This window comes from Rhinichthys klamathensis, unplaced genomic scaffold, assembly GCF_029890125.1.
Source record: "Rhinichthys klamathensis goyatoka isolate OS25496 unplaced genomic scaffold, OSU_Roscu_1.1 h1tg000652l_1, whole genome shotgun sequence".
NCBI lineage: Eukaryota > Metazoa > Chordata > Actinopteri > Cypriniformes > Leuciscidae > Rhinichthys > Rhinichthys klamathensis.
Window position 1 is genome coordinate 456,984 of NW_026607096.1, and position 8,017 is coordinate 465,000.

At 43.8% G+C, this 8,017-nt stretch overlaps 1 protein-coding gene across 1 annotated transcript in view; it reads left to right on the forward strand.

The window, feature by feature from the left end:
* The first annotated feature begins 658 nt into the window (after positions 1-658).
* The window catches only part of tcirg1b (T cell immune regulator 1, ATPase H+ transporting V0 subunit a3b), a 39,091-nt gene continuing 31,732 nt past the window's right edge, over positions 659-8,017 (forward strand). Inside the window, exon 1 of the mRNA XM_056241521.1 lies at positions 659-798. The gene's annotated coding sequence lies outside the window, so the exon portion shown is untranslated. The remainder of the gene's footprint in view (positions 799-8,017) is intronic.

Sequence of the window (8,017 nt, forward strand, 5' to 3'; positions counted from 1 at the left end):
TGTCATGATTTCCACAAAATAAAAAACTGCAAATATAAATAAACCAGCTAAAACGGTTTTCAACATTGATAAATGATCTTAGAATGATTCTGAAGGATCATGTGACACCGAAGACTGGAGTAAAGATGCTTTGATCACAGGAATAAATTACAGATTACAGACTGGAGACTGTTAGTGTTCACTCACAAATTTATAAGATAAAGCGTTTCACTGTCAGACTGATGATGAGGCGCAGCAGTGGTCACTGGTCACGTGATACTGGCGGCGACTCGGACACACTAACCACAGTCGTTAGAGAATACGGACTGATTTAGGGATTTAAAATAAATATTAAAGATTATACATAAAAAACAAGACAATAAAAAATAGAGAAAAAGAAAGACGTCGAGATATTTGTATGGGGTTCAATGCAGGATTGAGCTGTATGGCACAGCGCCCCCTAGAGGAATACAAACATTTAATTTTATTTCGCAAATAACACATCATTTTTACATTCTGATAAGACACAAATCAAAATGTTCATACAACATATAAATTACAATAGCATAAATTAATAGCAACCTCTGTCTATAATGAAAGCAGCTACGCGCTCGTGAAGTCACGTGATGAGCTTCAGTAACGTGACCGTCTGCAGAAACGGGAAGTTGGGGAATGTGATTCACTCTCAGTCCAGCGGTTATAACTTTGGCATATTCCTTCATGAAGACACATTGTGCGCTCCGTTACAAGACCTTCATCGCCAAGGGATAAAAGCCGGTCTTTGTTGGTGTCGTCGCTCCTGTCGGTGTTTATCCTCCGGTAAGCTTGCAGATCACATTGTTTACACTGGTGTTTTCTGCGCTCGTGACATTGTTTGATACAGATTCTGTGAATACACGACCGTTTCGAGTCTTTTAACGTCATTAAGCTTTAGTTTGATCTTGATCAGTCGCATCTGATGAAAACTGCTTTTCACGAGATTTGATACTTTCAGGAAAACGAAAATGAAACTTTATTGTGGAATGAATAGATTGTAAAGTAACTCCGAGCCAATATAAATGATCCAGTATAAACTGAGCGTTTTTAAAACCGGTCCTCGTTAAAGTAGTTCCTCGTATAATGCAGCAGGATTGCTCCAGAAAGAGGAACTGGAGCCCTGATTTGTATTTTCTGTCAAAACCTATGATGATGCACGTGATCAGAAGGAGATCACATGATCCATATGTCACCTCTAATATCAAACAGAAACCAGGTGTTTATGAAATATGAATATATGAACGGTGTGGAGACCATAAGTGTGGCCCAAATGCACAAATTGAGTAGCTGACACACACCACCCTTTTCCAGTTAACATCAAGATTATAGATGTAAAGATTATATGAATGTAAAAGAGGAAGTGGATACTTTACATGCTGCAACAGGTTACCTTTCCTGAAAGTTTTTCACAATTTTGCATTCACTTAAAAATAGTCCTGCGGTGCGACCATAGTGAGTGTGTGTGTGTGTGTGTGTGTGTGTATGAGTGTGTTTGTGTGTGTCACTCACAGTTTGGGGTGCTTCAGATTAATTTATAAAAGGTCACACATTCCATGTAGTCTCTCGATTAAAATTAAAAGTATTGATGGTTTCATGAAGAACCTTTAACATCCATATAATCTTTGCATTGCACTAAAGCTTCATTAGAGTGGAAAAGGTTTGTTTTTCTTCTAAGAAAAAGGGTTTCTTTTAAGAATGATCGCTGGAGGTTTCTTTGGGGAACTAAAAAAATGAGAAAACCACCTCTATTTTTAAGAGCGTATATAACAATAATTATACGAAAATGTGATGTTTAAAATAGTTTTAGAGGAAGTGTAAGCTCTCTCGCTGCATGTCGCTGCTTGAAATCATCATCTGGCTGTTTTACAATAAAGATTACAGTCGAGATTACAAAAATGCCAAGGAATTTTTCTGATCTTTCCGAAGGCTAGTCTGTAACCCCTCTGCTTTACTAAAGGTGCTGTTATGACACAGTAAAAATCCCTGAAAGAGGAACACACACTCTTATCACACGCTCACTGACTCAGAGCAGAAGAGGAAGCGCTGATGTGTCCAGATGTGTGTGTGTGTGTGTGTGTTTGAGCTGATGTGTCCAGATGTGTGTGTGTCTCAGCTGATGTGTCCAGATGTCTCAGCTGATGTGTCCAGATGTGTGTGTCTCAGCTGTTGTGTCCAGATTAGGGCTGCAACTAACGATTATTTTGATAATCGATTAATCGGACGATTATTTTTTCAATTAATCGATTAATCGGATAAAAATTCAATTAGATTTTTTGTTTATTATGACTAAATAAAACCCGGTTACACTTTATTTTAAGGTGTCCTTGTTACAGTGTAATTATATATTTAAGTACAGAGTAATATAAAGTAACTACATGTACTTACTATAGGAATAGGGTAGGATTAGGTTGAGGGTTAGTTGCATGTAATTATGCATAATTTACTGTTATTACTACAGTAAGTACATGTAACATATGTAACAAGGACACCGTAAAATAAAGTGTTACCTAAAACCCTAAATTAGGATATTTATGTGTAAAAGTGTACTTTAAAAAGTGCAAAAGCCACACATTGAGTTTTACAAATATCAATATTTGCATTGTTTTTAATGATAATTGCTGATGGCAAGTTGACAACCATGATTAATGTAAAAAAAAAAAACATTTATATCCAACATATTGTTTTAACACAATTTTTGTTAAAACAAATTTACAGACATGTTGTTCAGATGTGAAGATATAAACTAAAACCATCTCAAATATATAATTCATTTAATTTTTATTCAAAATTAATTGAATTATAAGGATAATTTGTAAAAAATAAATATAGAAAGACTGAAAACAAGCGTGTGAACGTAGAGCCGCAGTAGATCGCGTTTGAAAAACAATTAAAACTTAATAGTAGACAAATGCTATATAAAGAGTGCAGTGGAGGTACGCAGAAGCTAACAGGCTTGAGTAAAAGGACAGGAAAAATGATGCATTTGTGCACAAACATTCGCTGAAAACCACTGAGTACAGGGACTAAAAAACAATAATGTACTGCTGCTGTTATTAACTGCCTTTATATTTAGTGCTTCGCTTTGTAAAGACCGTTTTAATTTAATATTTCTGCGGTAGCACTATTTTAATCCATCACTTATGTTGCGAGCGAACTGATTGCGCAACCTGATGCTCGAGACGCAAAATACAGACATCCCAAGATCCCGGAAGTTCTGGAAGTCACCCGCATATTGATAGCGGCTCGCAAATTAGTTCAAACTCCCGGGATTTGAGCGCGCAAGCAAGAGCGCGCATGCGAGACAGAAGAGACTGTGCTCCAAACTGTGTAGCGCGAGCGCGCGGCAGAGCAACGGAGGGAGAGAGACCTTGCGTGTGTGTGCCTCATGAAGCGCTTTGGCCTGTTTCAACCAATCACCAGTAAACGCTCCCCGTGACGTAACAGACCAACTAATCGATAATGACATTCGTTGACAACGATTTTCATAATCGATTATTATTGATTTTATCGATTAGTTGTTGCAGCCCTACGTGTGTCTCAGCTGATGTGTCCAGATGTGTGTGTGTGTGTGTTTCAGCTGATGTGTCCAGATGTGTGTCTCAGCTGATGTGTCCAGATGTGTGTGTGTGTGTGTTTCAGCTGATGTGTCCAGATGTGTGTCTCAGCTGATGTGTCCAGATGTGTGTGTGTGTGTGTTTCAGCTGATGTGTCCAGATGTGTGTCTCAGCTGATGTGTCCAGATGTGTGTCTCAGCTGATGTGTCCAGATGTGTGTGTGTGTGTGTTTCAGCTGATGTGTCCAGATGTGTGTCTCAGCTGATGTGTCCAGATGTGTGTCTCAGCTGATGTGTCCAGATGTGTGTGTGTGTTTCAGCTGATGTGTCCAGATGTGTGTCTCAGCTGATGTGTCCAGATGTGTGTCTCAGCTGATGTGTCCAGATGTGTGTGTGTGTGTGTCTCAGCTGATGTGTCCAGATGTGTGTGTGTGTGTGTTTCAGCTGATGTGTCCAGATGTGTGTCTCAGCTGATGTGTCCAGATGTGTGTGTGTGTGTGTTTCAGCTGATGTGTCCAGATGTGTGTCTCAGCTGATGTGTCCAGATGTGTGTGTGTGTGTGTTTCAGCTGATGTGTCCAGATGTGTGTCTCAGCTGATGTGTCCAGATGTGTGTGTGTGTGTGTTTCAGCTGATGTGTCCAGATGTGTGTCTCAGCTGATGTGTCCAGATGTGTCTCAGCTGATGTGTCCAGATGTGTGTGTGTGTGTTTCAGCTGATGTGTCCAGATGTGTGTCTCAGCTGATGTGTCCAGATGTGTGTGTGTGTGTGTGTTTCAGCTGATGTGTCCAGATGTGTGTCTCAGCTGATGTGTCCAGATGTGTGTCTCAGCTGATGTGTCCAGATGTGTGTGTGTGTGTGTTTCAGCTGATGTGTCCAGATGTGTGTGTGTGTGTTTCAGCTGATGTGTCCAGATGTGTGTCTCAGCTGATGTGTCCAGATGTGTGTGTGTGTGTGTTTCAGCTGATGTGTCCAGATGTGTGTCTCAGCTGATGTGTCCAGATGTGTGTCTCAGCTGATGTGTCCAGATGTGTGCGTCTCAGCTGATGTGTCCAGATGTGTGTGTCAGCTGATGTGTCCAGATGTGTGTCTCAGCTGATGTGTCCAGATGTGTGTGTGTGTGTTTCAGCTGATGTGTCCAGATGTGTGTCTCAGCTGATGTGTCCAGATGTGTGTCTCAGCTGATGTGTCCAGATGTGTGTGTGTGTGTGTTTCAACTGATGTGTCCAGATGTGTGTGTCTCAGCTGATGTGTCCAGATGTGTGTCTCAGCTGATGTGTCCAGATGTGTGTGTCTCAGCTGATGTGTCCAGATGTGTGTGTGTGTGTGTGTTTCAGCTGATGTGTCCAGATGTGTGTCTCAGCTGATGTGTCCAGATGTGTCTCAGCTGATGTGTCCAGATGTGTGTGTGTGTGTGTTTCAGCTGATGTGTCCAGATGTGTCTCAGCTGATGTGTCCAGATGTGTGTGTGTGTGTGTTTCAGCTGATGTGTCCAGATGTGTGTCTCAGCTGATGTGTCCAGATGTGTCTCAGCTGATGTGTCCAGATGTGTGTGTGTGTGTGTGTTTCAGCTGATGTGTCCAGATGTGTGTCTCAGCTGATGTGTCCAGATGTGTGTGTGTGTGTGTGTTTCAGCTGATGTGTCCAGATGTGTGTCTCAGCTGATGTGTCCAGATGTGTGTGTGTGTGTGTTTCAGCTGATGTGTCCAGATGTGTGTCTCAGCTGATGTGTCCAGATGTGTGTGTGTGTGTGTGTTTCAGCTGATGTGTCCAGATGTGTGTGTGTGTGTGTTTCAGCTGATGTGTCCAGATGTGTGTCTCAGCTGATGTGTCCAGATGTGTGTGTGTGTGTGTGTTTCAGCTGATGTGTCCAGATGTGTGTCTCAGCTGATGTGTCCAGATGTGTGTCTCAGCTGATGTGTCCAGATGTGTGCGTCTCAGCTGATGTGTCCAGATGTGTGTGTCAGCTGATGTGTCCAGATGTGTGTCTCAGCTGATGTGTCCAGATGTGTGTGTGTGTGTGTTTCAGCTGATGTGTCCAGATGTGTGTCTCAGCTGATGTGTCCAGATGTGTGTCTCAGCTGATGTGTCCAGATGTGTGTGTGTGTGTGTGTGTTTCAACTGATGTGTCCAGATGTGTGTGTCTCAGCTGATGTGTCCAGATGTGTGTCTCAGCTGATGTGTCCAGATGTGTGTGTCTCAGCTGATGTGTCCAGATGTGTGTCTCAGCTGATGTGTCCAGATGTGTGTGTGTGTTTCAGCTGATGTGTCCAGATGTGTGTCTCAGCTGATGTGTCCAGATGTGTGTCTCAGCTGATGTGTCCAGATGTGTGTGTGTGTGTGTTTCAACTGATGTGTCCAGATGTGTGTCTCAGCTGATGTGTCCAGATGTGTGTGTGTGTGTGTTTCAGCTGATGTGTCCAGATGTGTGTCTCAGCTGATGTGTCCAGATGTGTGTCTCAGCTGATGTGTCCAGATGTGTGTCTCAGCTGATGTGTCCAGATGTGTGTCTCAGCTGATGTGTCCAGATGTGTGTCTCAGCTGATGTGTCCAGATGTGTGTGTGTGTGTGTTTCAGCTGATGTGTCCAGATGTGTGTGTGTGTGTGTTTCAGCTGATGTGTCCAGATGTGTGTCTCAGCTGATGTGTCCAGATGTGTGTCTCAGCTGATGTGTCCAGATGTGTGTGTGTGTGTGTGTTTCAGCTGATGTGTCCAGATGTGTGTCTCAGCTGATGTGTCCAGATGTGTGTCTCAGCTGATGTGTCCAGATGTGTGTGTGTGTGTGTGTTTCAGCTGATGTGTCCAGATGTGTGTGTGTGTGTTTCAGCTGATGTGTCCAGATGTGTGTGTGTGTGTGTCTCAGCTGATGTGTCCAGATGTGTGTGTGTGTGTTTCAGCTGATGTGTCCAGATGTGTGTCTCAGCTGATGTGTCCAGATGTGTGTGTGTGTGTGTGTGTTTCAGCTGATGTGTCCAGATGTGTGTCTCAGCTGATGTGTCCAGATGTGTGTGTGTGTGTCTCAGCTGATGTGTCCAGATGTGTGTCTCAGCTGATGTGTCCAGATGTGTGTGTGTGTGTGTGTGTTTCAGCTGATGTGTCCAGATGTGTGTCTCAGCTGATGTGTCCAGATGTGTGTGTGTGTGTGTTTCAGCTGATGTGTCCAGATGTGTGTCTCAGCTGATGTGTCCAGATGTGTGTCTCAGCTGATGTGTCCAGATGTGTGTCTCGGCTGATGTGTCCAGATGTGTGTGTCTCGGCTGATGTGTCCAGATGTGTGTGTGTGTGTGTGTGTCAGCTGATGTGTCCAGATGTGTGTCTCAGCTGATGTGTCCAGATGTGTCCAGATGTGTGTGTGTGTGTGTGTGTGTCAGCTGATGTGTCCAGATGTGTGTCTCAGCTGATGTGTCCAGATGTGTGTCTCAGCTGATGTGTCCAGATATGTGTGTGTGTGTGTGTTTCAGCTGATGTGTCCAGATGTGTGTCTCAGCTGATGTGTCCAGATGTGTGTGTGTGTGTGTGTGTTTCAGCTGATGTGTCCAGATGTGTGTCTCAGCTGATGTGTCCAGATGTGTGTCTCAGCTGATGTGTCCAGATGTGTCTCGGCTGATGTGTCCAGATGTGTGTGTCTCGGCTGATGTGTCCAGATGTGTGTGTGTGTGTGTGTCAGCTGATGTGTCCAGATGTGTGTCTCAGCTGATGTGTCCAGATGTGTCCAGATGTGTGTGTGTGTGTGTGTGTGTGTCAGCTGATGTGTCCAGATGTGTGTCTCAGCTGATGTGTCCAGATGTGTGTGTCTCAGCTGATGTGTCCAGATGTGTGTCTCAGCTGATGTGTCCAGATGTGTGTGTGTGTGTGTTTCAGCTGTTGTGTCCAGATGTGTGTCTCAGCTGATGTGTCCAGATGTGTGTCTCAGCTGATGTGTCCAGATGTGTGTGTCTCAGCTGATGTGTCCAGATGTGTGTGTGTGTGTGTCTCAGCTGATGTGTCCAGATGTGTGTGTCTCAGCTGATGTGTTCAGATGTGTGTGTCTCAGCTGATGTGTCCAGATGTGTGTGTGTCTCAGCTGATGTGTCCAGATGTGTGTGTCTCAGCTGATGTGTTCAGATGTGTGTGTCTCAGCTGATGTGTCCAGATGTGTGTGTGTGTGTTTCAGCTGATGTGTCCAGATGTGTGTCTCAGCTGATGTGTCCAGATGTGTGTGTGTGTGTGTGTGTGTTTCAGCTGATGTGTCCAGATGTGTGTCTCAGCTGATGTGTCCAGATGTGTGTCTCAGCTGATGTGTCCAGATGTGTGTCTCAGCTGATGTGTCCAGATGTGTGTGTGTGTGTGTTTCAGCTGATGTGTCCAGATGTGTGTGTGTGTGTGTTTCAGCTGATGTGTCCAGATGTGTGTCTCAGCTGATGTGTCCAGATGTGTGTCTCAGCTGATGTGTCCAGATGTGTGTGTGTGT